Source organism: Rhinopithecus roxellana, chromosome 1 (genome assembly GCF_007565055.1).
Source record: "Rhinopithecus roxellana isolate Shanxi Qingling chromosome 1, ASM756505v1, whole genome shotgun sequence".
Classification (NCBI taxonomy): domain Eukaryota; kingdom Metazoa; phylum Chordata; class Mammalia; order Primates; family Cercopithecidae; genus Rhinopithecus; species Rhinopithecus roxellana.
This window is the reverse complement of record NC_044549.1, coordinates 125,049,270-125,062,235: the sequence shown is the minus strand read 5'-3', so window position 1 is coordinate 125,062,235 and position 12,966 is coordinate 125,049,270. Positions and strand designations below refer to the sequence as shown.

The window sequence follows — 12,966 nt, the reverse complement described above, 5'->3', positions numbered from 1 at the left end:
GTTTCCTCCACTCAGTACCACGGTATTCTAGCTATGTAGATTTATGTAGTAAGACATTTCTTCTTCCAAATCCTACAATATCGGGAACTAATGGATAACAATGTCTTGCAGTAAACTTCTCCTAGCATCCTCTGACATTTCCCAAAAGTCTGTCATAATCAACACTCCATTCTTGGGAAAGTATGATTTTTACATTTCTAGAAATTTCCATCAACATGCTATAAGACTGCCATGAACAAACTACAAACGTTAAAAATATTAGGGATAAATTCTTCTTTGGAGGATGCAGTTGACTCTACAGTTGCTAGGACCCTATGAGGTAAATTTTAGTTCAAATTTTCCTTGCTGTTCCTAATTGCGAAGGGGAAGCTAATACTATGGTACAATAGAAAGAACAGGTACCTGGGTTCTAGTTTTAGCTCTGTCGTTAATTACTTGTTTGATCTTAAGAGAATCACTTAATCTCTTGGAACTCTAGTTTCTTCATCTGTAAAATAAAGGGGTAAATCTAAAATTTTAAAGACGTCATTTAGCTTTAAACCATGGTGAATCCATATTTATGCTGATTCTGAACAAACAGCCTCTAAGTCTCCTCACTAAAATGTCTATTCCTCAGTCTGGCCAAATACTAAATTTCTTATATTTCATAGGTTACCTTCTTTAGTACTATCCAACAGAACTTTGTGTGATAATGGAAATGTTGTATACCTGCACAGCCCAATATGGTTGCCACTAGTCACATGTGGTCACTGAGCACTTAAAAGAGAAACTAAATTTTAAATTTAATTTTAATTATTTAAATTTGAGTAGCCACACATGGCTACTGATTACCATACTGCACATCACAGCTCTAGAAGTCCCAATAACCCAATTAAAAGACAATATTACCAAGCCCTCTCCTCAAACCTGAAAACTAGATCCAACTCATAAAACATAAACTTAACAAAATTTCATCAAGAATGCAATTTGTGGCTGGGCGCAGTGGCTCATGCCTATAATTCCAGCATTTTAGGAGGCCGAGGTGGACGGATTACCCGAGACCAGGAGTTCGAGATCATCCTGGCCAACACAGTGAAACTCTGTCTTTACTAAAAATAGAAAAAATCGCATAGTGGCCTACACCTGTAATCCTAGCTACTGGGGAGGTTGAGGCATGAGAATCACTTGAACCTGGGAGGCAGAGGTTGCAGTGAGATCGCGCCACTGCACTCCAGCGTGGGCGACAGAGTGGGACTCTGTCTCCCAAAAAAAAAAAAAAAAAAAGCAATTTGTTAGTCAGCTAAGTTTAAAAGCAATTGATTCCATTTTCTTCTCAAAGTTCTCATTTTTCTCCTATGCTTCCTGGAGGCAGTATTACAGTAATCTCACATTTTTATATGTGGTACTTTAAGTACTATGATATAGTGTTGGGGTTCCCACCTTTACAAACAGTTCTATAGATACAGCAAATAGGAACAAGCTCACAGATACAGCACACTTTAGAGCTACTTTTTCCCAATCGCAGCATTTATGCTCTGCTGTCTCTGCATGCCTTACCCTGTACCACCCTACTTTCCCTCTGTCCCCTTTGACAAAGAGAGCTCCAAGAAAACAGGCTGTTACCTCCTCGAGCAGGCCTGCATAGCAGAACGAAGGTCAAGAGACGCGTGGAAACGAATAGCAAGAAAGGTAAGTGGCTGCTGGGAAAGACTGCAGTCTCAGCACCCGGTCTCCCTTGGAAACTGGAAAAGGCTTACACTGCCACTGCTATACAGCAAGCCAGAGGCAAAGCTTGTAATTTGCTAAGGAGCTGCTACTAAGGAGGAGGAGAAGGAAGGGGAGGAGAAAACGGAAAGAAGGCAAAATCTTGGGCCTCGGCAGAGCCAATGCTGCTAATAGTTTCCAAAATAACATTCCATTAGATGCATGTTTTATACACTGTACCAAACCAATCAATACTACTTCTCATCTGACAGGGAGGGGAGAAAGAGAAATTCTTCCTCATGTGAAAGAAGACAGAGCAAAGAGAGATGCAGCATTCTCATTCTGGATCCTATTTCATCTGCCCTTGAGCTACCCTAGTTGCTGCATCTATCCAAGTGAGCTGTAAATACTGCCTCACTTGAGGATCAGGCATAGCCAGCTGGCAAATGCCAACAGCTGTGAAGAGACAGATAAAAAAGGAACACCTGACACACAGAAATGCAGGAACAAATTTCATATCTGCTATAAATGGGTTAAACCTAGATAGAGAAAGAATGTACATACCACTCAATTTGATAAGCTAGCTACAGATCAGGAAGATTTCTAGATCTAATATGTGTCACATATCAAAATATGATCTGATTTCATAGTTTAGGACAACTGCATTCAAATGCTCATGTGTCATTTTTGGCCTCTCTAATTTAACACTGAGATCAGAGCTGACGTTTAAGCAAGGAATCAAAGCTACAATTCCATTAAGAATTTTTTAAGAAAGAATTTCCCTCAGCCAAACTAAGCATTTCTTGAATCGAGACCTATAATTAACTGGCCCCAAATGTCAAGAGTGCTGAGTTTGCAGGGGTTGAAGTCAGCAAATTTTGTCTGTAAAGGGTCAAACAGTAAATCTTTTAGGTTTTGCAGGCCTACTCAACAGCTCTGTTGTGAGGCCAAAGCAGTTATAGACAACACATAAATGAATGGGCAAGGCTGTATGACTACTGCTTGCTGTGCTATGCCAGCAGAAGGGAGCAGCTGCAACAGAAGCTATGTGGCTTGAAAAGTCTAAAATATTTACTATCTGGTCCTTTGCAGAAAATGTTTGCTGATCCCTGCTCTAGACTCTAAGTTATATATCACCAAGCTATGGCTCAGAGAAGTCCTTTTGCTTTAGAGAAAGTGTGAGTCTGGTGTTTCTGTGACCTACCTTAGATAACTACTATATCATCTTTAATTCTTTTCCATCTGAATATTTGTTTCATTAAAAACACGTCAGCCTCAAGTGCCAAAGCCACTTTCACAATAACAATGTTTTACTTATGTAGGTTAGTCTACAGTTAGTTCCTGGTCAGAACAAGTGTTACTGATGGTAAGAATGGCAGATTCAAGCACCAACAAGGCCAGTGAGTGCTGCTTTATTTCATACACATCAGCTGTACCAGGCCAACTGTCTCAAATATTTATCATTTACTGCAAAGCAGACCAAGACAAATTCAGCACCACCACTTATTTTTCTTTAACAAGATAGCCCAAGAAATTAAACATACAAAATGTATATGGAAATAACCTATATATCAAACAATAAGGGGAATGGTTAAATAAATTAAAGAACATTCATGTGATAAAATGTTATAGACATTAAAAGACTAAAAAGTACTACACTACATATACATAAGTTCCAAAATATTCATATCTGGAATATATAAAAAAACTTTTATCCTTTTTTTAAAAAAGAACCAACCTAATGACAACAACAAAATCAACAAAATACATAATCAGGAAATTCACAAAAAAGGAAACCAGAAAAGCATATAAATATAAGAGAAAATGTTGTTTCACTAGTAATAAAAACAAAATGCAAATTAAAATGAGAAATGATTTTATCTTCCTTAGATTACCAAAAAAGCAGCAGAAAAAAAAAAAAAAATTCAAGTCTAACCTAGCTGTAAAGAATTAGAAAATCCGGTACATTGCTGGTGAGAGTAAACAGGAGAGCAATCAGGCTCCAATGAAGATGCACTTATCCTATAGACCCAGAAATTCCATTTGGAAATAAATACTGTTGAGAAACTCTTGCATGTTTGTGTCAAGAAACATGAACAAGAATATAAACAGCAGCATCATTAGTATTAGGGGAAGAAAAAAAAAAAACCTAAATACCTAAATGTCCATCAGCACAGGAAAAAAACAAAAACAAACTGTGGTATAATTATACAATGGATTAAAATAAGCATTTAGAATGAACAAACAGAATGCTAAGTGACAAGAGCAAGTTTTAGAATGATGTGTGCTGATTATACCATTTATATAAAGTATTAAAATATGTAAAAGATTAATATAAGTATGCAAATGAATAATAGTGATAAAAATTTGAGAATGATCAATAGCAAATTCAGGATAGTGATTAATTTTAGGGAGAGAGTCAAAGGATGAGACTGAGGAGAGATACACAGGGGCTTAACTATATTTTATTCTTAATAACGGAAGCAAATATGGCAAAATATTGGGATTTGATCAGACCAGAAGATGGATAGATTGAGTATTTGTAATATTTAATAACTTTTTGTTTTCATTTTTTGTTGTTTTTTGAGATGAGGTCTTGCTCTGTCACCCAGGCTGGAGTACAGCTGGCACGATCATAGCTCACTACAGCCTCGACCTCCTGGGCTCAAGTGATCCTCCCATATCAGTCACTTGAGTAGCTGGGATTACAGGCACAGGCTACCATGCCTGGCTAGTTTTTTTTTCTTTATAATTCTCTATAGAGATGAGGTCTCACTATGTTGCCCACGCTGGTCTCGAACTCCTGAGTGCAAGTGATCCTCCCACCTCTGCCTCCCAAAGTGTTAGTATTATAGGCATAAGCCACCGCACCTGGCCAATAATTTTTTAAAAGAAAAAACTGTATATAGCATGATCTCAAAATAAATAAAATATATAAAGAAGTTAGCAGTGATACTGCTAATGGTGAGAATATATGCAATTTTTATTTTCTATTTAAAATACAGTTATTGTGGAAAATTTTGTAAATTTTTTAAGTTAAGGTTAGAAACTTTTAACTTTGAAAAGTGTTTTAAGGACTGTTAATATTACTGGTCAGCCATAGGGGGCAAAGAGAGAGAAAAGAGGTCAGAAGCGGTAGAAAAAGGAGTTCTAACTTGTGTAAGTAGGCAATCAGGAAAAGGCCTGTGTTAGCATACATGGACTCTCTGTATTACGACCAGTAGATTCACAGACTCTTCTACTCTCACCAACTCCTAGAAATTGGTCTCCAGCTCCTGTAATCACTAGGATGGCCTCCCGTAGGGAAAAAGGGGGTACCTGGGGAAGCAGAAAAGCTCTTAGACCTGCGGTTCTTAACCTTTATTGAAATCTAACCCATCTTTAACAATCAGATAAGAAATGTAATCTCCTACCCCTAAAAAAACACTTACGTATACACAAAATTTGGCTAGCAATTTCAGGGATTTCTGAACTTCCCATTAGCTCAGATTATGAAGGAAAGGATTAGAAAGAAAGAACTCCCTAATAGACCTAAATTAGATTTATCTTCAGAGAAAGCCTCTAAAATAAGTCTATTATTTTCACTTTCCAATTACCCTACTTTGCAGATGAATCAAATTCCTTTAAGACTCAGTGGCATATTTTTTTTTTTTCTTTTTTGAGTCAGGTTTCCTGAGGTAAGTCTACATATGGTAAAATTTGCCCTTTTTAGCATATAGGTCTGTGAGTTTTGACAAAGGCATAAAGTCTCATAACCACCACCATAATCAAGATACAGAACAATTCTGTCACCCTCCAAACCTCACTCATGCTACTCAGTAGTCACCCTAGTCCTAGCCTAAGGAAAAATTTTTTTAACTTTTATTTTAGGTTCAGAGGTACATGTGCTGCAGGTTTGTTACACAGGTAAACTCATGTCACAGAGTCTGTTGTACAGATTATTGTATTTCATCACCCAGGTACTAAGCCTAGTACCCAATAGTTATTTTTAAAACTCACTGTTGAAGAAACACATTGACTTTTTCTCACACTAGAAAGTAATATGTAAACCAACAACTGCCTTAGCTCATTAAGTCAGATGTTGGCCACTATACTAAACTCTAGATTATAACAAAAAAAGTGCTATTCTACCCACAACTAACCACCATTCTCGAAGTTCTAGGAAGGTAAGGACTACTCTTTATCATTACATCATTAAAATTTAGCATTGTGCCTACTCTTTATTAGGTACTCTAAAACAATTATTGAACTGAATTAACGTTATGGATAAAACTCAGAATCTGAACTACTCAGTTTTGTTTTAGGGTTGACTCTAATTTCCTACATATTTATTTACCATTTTAAAAGTCTGGTCAATAGTGTATTGGTGCATGCACTTATTTTGTTCATTCTATTCAACCATTTTCCCACTTTACCTTTCTTTTCTTTTTTCTGAGACAGAGTCTCGCTCTGTCACCCAGGCTGGAGTGCAGTGGTGCGATTTCAGCTCACTGCAACCTCCGCCTCCTGGCTTCAAATGACTCAGCCTCCCAAGTAGCTAGGACTACAGGCGAGCACCACCATGCTTGGCTAATTTTTTGTACTTTTAGTAGAGATGGGGTTTAACCATGTTGGCCAGGGTAGTCTCGAACTCCTGACCTCAGGTGATCCGCCTGCCTCAGCCTCCCAAAGTGATGGGATTACAGGCATGAACCACCGTGCCCAGTCACCACTTTTTTACCTGTTCCAGAAACTACATATGAAAATGAATGTCTGTTCTGAAGCAAGATCTCGTAAGGGAGTTGGACATATTAAGTGCTGATAATTAAAATTTAAGACAAAAAAAAGCCACAAAGAGATAGCTCTGGAGAGGAAATCTGAGGAGTATCAGGAATAAAATGCTGCACGGGGCTGATCTGGGCAGAATCTAAAGAGAATAAGAGACTTCCTAGAAAACAAGGGAGGACAACATTGCTTGCAGGACCATTCTCAGATTTTAAGCAGGAGAGAGTGACTGGATGAGATTTGCATATTAGAAAGATCACTAATGCTGCACTGTAGATGGTGGAATGGTGGGGTGGGGCAGGGGAGAGGAAGGCCAAGGGTCCCAGTTAGGAGGGCCTGAGTTAACAGAGAGAGGAGAGGATGGAATTGAAGGATTCTGAAGGAGAATGAAAGACAGGACTTGGTGACAGACTAAATATGAGAAGTAAAGAATGAAAAGCCTTCTAGTTTGATTTCCAAGTTCTCAGTTGGGTGACATGTAAGACCATTAGCAAAGAGATTTCTAAAAGAAAGTGAGAACAGAGACTTTCTCTTGCCTTTTTAAGGCTAGAGGGAAGAAAGATTTGGTTTACCTGTTTGCTTATTCTCTCTTTCTAAAGAGGACTTGAGAACCCTTACAGAAATACATGCCTATAATAATACTTTAAATAGATAAATAAAGGGAAAAGGAAATAAGAAATAAGGAGATAAAGTAACAGCCAGAAATGGCTATTGTTACGGAGTGCCTACATGAAGTCAGGCACTGTCCTAAGTAAGTCCTTTACATGTAGTATAATGAACTTCTGCAAAGAAGTCTGAGCTGGGCCAGGTGCGCGGCTCACACCTGTAATCCCAGCAATTTGGGAGGCCGAGGCAGGCAGATCACGAGGTCAGGAGATCGAGACTATCCTGGCTAACACGGTGAAACTTCGTCTCTACTAAAAATACAAAAAAATTAGCCGGGCGTGGCGGCGGGCACCTGTAGTACCAGCTGCTGGGGAGGTTGAGGCCCCAGAATGGCATGAACCTGGGACCTGGGAGGCAGAGCTTGTAGTGAGCCGAGATGGCGCCACCGCACTCCAGCCTGGGTGACATAGCAAGACTCAAAAAAAAAAAAAAAAAAAAAGAAAAAGGAAGTCTGAGCTGGAGAGAGAGAGATCTCAGTGCTAGCTGCAGCAATCAGAGTGGATGAGGTCAGCTAGGGAGAGTCCTAAGGAGAGAAAAGAAGGAAGCCTAAGAAACAATACCTAAGTTGTTTACAGAAAAAAATGGGCTAAAAAGAACACAAAGAAGGAGCAATCAGAAAAAGTAGAAGTGAGCTAGGAAAGAATACTATCAGAGAGGTTATGGTAGAACAAAAATTTAGGAAGGCAATAGTCAACATTATAATTATTGCCAGGATTCAAGGTAAAAGATGAAGTGACTAAGGAATCTGTAATTAGAAAGTTTACAGGGCCCTTTGCCAGAAAAAATTCACTGGATTGGGGGGGTGGGTAGAATTTCTATTTCAATAGTTGAACAGTGAATAGAAGGCCAAGAAATGGATAAAGTGAAATTGGAAGACTGTTTCAAGACCAACAGTGAAGGGAAGAGTGAGATATGGTAACCCTAGAGAGCAGTGCAGGGTCAAAGGTGAATTCTATTATGATGGAAAAACAAGCAACTGTCAAGGACAAATAAAATCATTGTGCAGATGTATTTTTGTCATAGATAGAGCTAAGCTTGCAGTTTTGCTTCCCAATGTTTATGAATTATGTATGCTAAGTGTTCTATTAAACACTGTCAGTTTCATTATAAAGAAATTTAGTTCTCAAAGGATTCTTGAGGTATTACTATATTTTATTTACACGTCAATGATCAATAAGCCATTTTCAGCACAACTGGGCAAGGATTCTGAATCATACTCTAGTTCCCTTTATCAGGTTAGAAGACTAGATTTCCTTAGAAAAAATAAATTTAAAAGCTAGGTCAGTATACTATCCAGTATTATCTAAGAGACTCGGAGGAAGAGGAAGAAAAATCACTGTTTAATTTAAAGAAGAATCAGAAACAAACCCTCAGGTAATTGCTGTCAGCCAATTCCATTTTTAAAAATACGTCTTAAAATAGAAATATGCCTGTCCAAGGCTCTGGAGCTCTCCCAAAGATAAGTTTCTTACACTCAGCAACCTCAGCCAACCCTGAACAGCCAGGTGACCCATAAGACAACCTCTCATTTGGTTCTCAAAACAAAAAAAAAACCCTATTTCCCATCTAGATTTCAGAGAGGCTAGCAAGTTTTCAATTTGCTTCACTTTCAGAAGTGATATCTCCCTATACAAAGACTCATTTCCTAGAAGTTCTACCTCCCCTTCAAATAAATATGAAGAGATTCTAACCATTGTGCTTATATTGCCAAGCTCATGGTATACCAATATCCAATGAAGACTGACCCCTTGGACACATTTTCTTGGACGCATGGGCCTCAAAGTCCGAAAGACCTGGTTTTGAATTCTGGCTTTTCATTACAAATTCTGTGACTGTGGACAGATTCCTTAACCCAGCTGAGCCTTAATGCATTCTCTTATGTGTATTAAGAAAAGAATATTACTTATCTGACAAAGTTACAAAGGTTAAATGTATCTAGCAGGGTACTTAGCATATAGTAAGTTTCCAAAAACATTAATTCTCTTACAGCATTTAAACCCTTCATATGCTTAAAGGCAAACTCAATCTCCTCTGGCTCCATGAAGCCCCTTCTGGCTACTCCATCCTATACCATTTATCTTCTCTGAACTCTTAATATACCTACCTAAACATAATTTTGCTCTCAAGGATATACTATTCCTTAATGTACATTCATGCCTTACTATGTGTACATTTGATGTCTTGGATCATGAGAGCACCTAGGGCATGTCCCTTTTTTATGATACAGTTCTTAACACAATATTGAGCACATAACTAAGACAGTCACTGATGACTTAGAAGGCTATTATTTTATAATCTAATATTCCCTATAGATCTTATAACTCCACCAATTAGCTGATTAAGAAACTGAACAAGAGAAGTTAAATGGCTTGCCTGAAAAGGCATAAATTGTGGGCTTAGCTGGAGAGTAAACTAGGTATCCTGTCTTGCAACCCAGGGAGCTTTATATCTTGTACCTGTTGCTCTTGTGTGAAGAAGTGCCAGGGTGAAAATGCACAAAGGGCCTTCATGTGCCAAAAATATCTGCATTCCCTATATTAAAACAGTTAAATGGAATGGGATAGAAAGGCTTATCTGCAAACTCATCCAAACACGAAACAGTCTTTGCTAGCTTCACACTCAAGTAGATCAACAGACATTCTTCTGCTGCCATCTTATGGGCGTAGAAGATCACTACACATGGGCTTATTTTCATTTGAGAAATAATTTTATTCAATAAACATTTACCCATCATCTACTATGTATTAGGCTCTGTGAAGAAAATCCACTTAAAAAGCACCCTCAAGAAGCTCACAATGTGGTAATGAAAAGTAACAACATACCATTTAATTAATTAGTAAACCAATCCTAAAACAGTGTTACAAAAAAAGAACACTGAAGAGTGTTTTAGCCTGGGGCTCGAGTGTAGCAGGGTAGTCAGCAGTGGGTTCTAATTTGCAGGAGTTCTTACAGTATGAATACAATTTTGTTAAGCAGAGAAGGTGAGAAAAAACCACTCCAGAAAGAAGGTCACCCATGGAAAAAGAAAGAGGGCCACGATAGTAAAACCTACAGGAAATCGGCCTAATCTTTCTACCTGAATAAAGTGACTCAATTACCAGGAAGAAGAGTTGAGAGAAAGGGATAAGAAAAATAGGGAGAAAAGTATAGTCCTGGGTAGGCTGAATTCAGAGTTTGGTGAGTGCTCTCTCTACAGGACTAAAATGACTAACGATCAGCAGGATTTTCTATATTGCCTGACTCAGCATGTGTTTGAATTCTGTCCAGAAATTGGTCCTCTGAACAAGATCAATTAGGAAACTTCTCATCTTATATACAGGGAAAAACACTAACTTCCATTAATATTCAATTTGATTGTAGAGTGTGTAGTAAGTAAACAACTTTTACCTATACCTGGTCAAACTAGTCTCTTCATTTTATAATTTCAAAGGCCAACTCAAGTTGCAACTGCCCCTTCACCTATGTAAACAAGCTTCTTTCTGGAATTGCCTAAATATCCAACAATTCTTTTTGTTTTACTTATTTAAAACATATATTATATCATATTTAAGGTAAACAAGAACGATACAAAGAATAATAAACCATCACCTGTGTCTTACCATCCAACTTAAGAATAACAGTGCCAATTTCAGTTTCTTCTTTAAAAGAGAAGCATGTTTCTACTTCTTGAAACTCTTAATTGTCCTCTGCTACCCTAATCTTTTGGGTCTGATCTTTATAAGTCAGTGCATATGTTTAAATTCATTAGGAATGTGAAGAAACACTAGTGAAGTTCCAAACTGGTTATATCTTATTCTTACCACTTGCCCAACCATACCACCAAATCAAAGTATGCAACCAAGCCAGTTTCCCAAAGAAACATGTATCTAGGACATTAAAGCTATCAAACAAAGAAATTTTACCTGCTGCTTCTGACATTCCGGGTCCAGCACTTGCTGATGTCTCAACTCAACACACTGGAGTTAGCCTCCAAACACAGAGAGTGCTAATAAACTACGGCAGAGGTTTGTCTCAATTCCCCAGAACACCCAGATCAACTTCCTGTGCCTCTGATTTCCATAAAACCAGGAATGGCAAGGAACTCTATTGCCAGATCAAATCATTCCAGGTGAGAGCAGGTCAAGCTACCTCAGACACACCTTGCTACACACCTGTGCAGCAACTTTCTCAGAAGCCCAATTTTCAACAAATGGGTGGTTACTCCTCTGGCTGTCCTTCTCTAAACACTGGAGCCCATTTTATGAGATTGTACCAGCAACTGTCCTTTTCTAACATGGGAAAATCAACTGATAAAACAGAAGGGAGGGTTGAATGAGGGCTCAAAATTTTGGTCCCTCCTACATGTCACCAGTATTCACAGCTCTGAAAAATGAACCACTTTATCAGAAGGAGATTAACCTCAAAAACATGACTGATAAGGGCTTTTAGTAGCAGGTGTTGGGTGACTGTCTTCACTCTGAAGTGGCTGGGAATTGGGATAGAACTACCAGAGGTTCTGCTACATAAGGAAATGGACTCTCGTCCTTTCTTCTAAATGCACATGTCCTGAGGGGGAGGGGAAAACACTTTAAGCTTCCACTCCTGAACTGTTAAGTGGTGGGCTGAGAAACTGCATGACAAATGCCCTTGTCTCTAGAAAATGAAGTGAGATGGTGTTGGCAACAGCCATGTTTAGCAACAGAAATATGCAAAAAAGAAAATAGACTCTTTTATTCAAGGCTCTACATCTCATTGCTTTAACTCTTAGTAGACACCATCCAGGCCTCCCTTCCCAGAACTGTTTGGTGGAGATAAACCGTACTAATGTTATTTTTAAACAGCTTTATTGAGACATAATTCACATACCCATTAGGTGTACCATTTAAAGATTTTTAGTATGTTCAGATTTATGCAATCATCACTATAACCAATTTTAAAACATGCTCACCCTAGTATCAAAAATATCCACTACTGCATAGTATGGAGTGTACTTGTTTGCGAAACATCAGAAATTGACCTCACTAAATTAGGCAGGAAAGGAATCTGTGGGAGGGAATTACTAACATTTTTAGCATAAAGAATATCACTGGGCTAGGAGGCCCAGGCTCGAACTTTCCTGCAAGGGTCAACTGCTACCATTATCACATTCAGCTCACTAGCTGTTGCCTCAAATAAATGTTCAAGTGCTTAGATTCCTGGACACTGCTTGGTGAGGGGAAAAAGGCATAAGAAGCTAACTGTGTATGGCTGCCACTTACTGTGGCACCACAATGGAGATTTTCCCTTAGGGCTGCAGAAAATAATGTATGACATTATAAATAATTGGTAAGGAGATCAGAGGCAGGACAAGTGAGCTTAAATTTAAAAATTAAGTCTCCTAAACTTGAGATATGGAATCCCTATAGCATGTAGGGTTTAAAAATTAAATAAAACAACCTAAAATCTAAAATGGTATTAACATTTAGCATTTTTGGGTGGATCTTATTTCCAAATGTATTGGCTCTGGAGAAGCTAGGAATGGATCTTAATGAAAGTCAAAAAAGCATTTCACTGGTAATGACATATAAAATTGTCATATATATCTCTAAACTGTTTTGTAGTTTGCAAAGCACGTTCACATAGTCTGTCTCATTTGATCCTCACAGTAACTTTATGAGATAGGTTTGGGAAAATCTAGGTTACTCGTAAATTATTTCTAATCTTCATATACATACAAACAAGGTAAGCATTATCCCTTTTTGACACATGAGGAAAGAGTCAGAAACGGAACTTGATTTATTTAACCAAAATCACACATACAAGAGGCTGAACTGGACTCTTCTTTTTTTTTTTTTTTTTTTTTTTTTTAAAGAGATGGGGGTCTCACTATATTGC

The 12,966-nt window shown here is 38.1% G+C and overlaps 1 protein-coding gene across 12 annotated transcripts in view; it reads right to left on the bottom strand.

Annotated features, from left to right (window-relative positions):
- The window catches only part of PPP1R12B (protein phosphatase 1 regulatory subunit 12B), a 242,300-nt gene that overhangs the window by 113,479 nt on the left and 115,855 nt on the right, over positions 1-12,966 (bottom strand). For 2 of the 12 annotated variants that reach the window (XM_010378843.2, XM_010378841.2), the window contains exon 1: positions 11,016-11,367. The exons of the other annotated variants lie outside the window; for them this stretch is intronic. The gene's annotated coding sequence lies outside the window, so the exon portion shown is untranslated. Of the gene's footprint in view, positions 1-11,015; positions 11,368-12,966 lie in introns of those variants that run through there. 12 annotated transcript variants of the gene reach the window in all.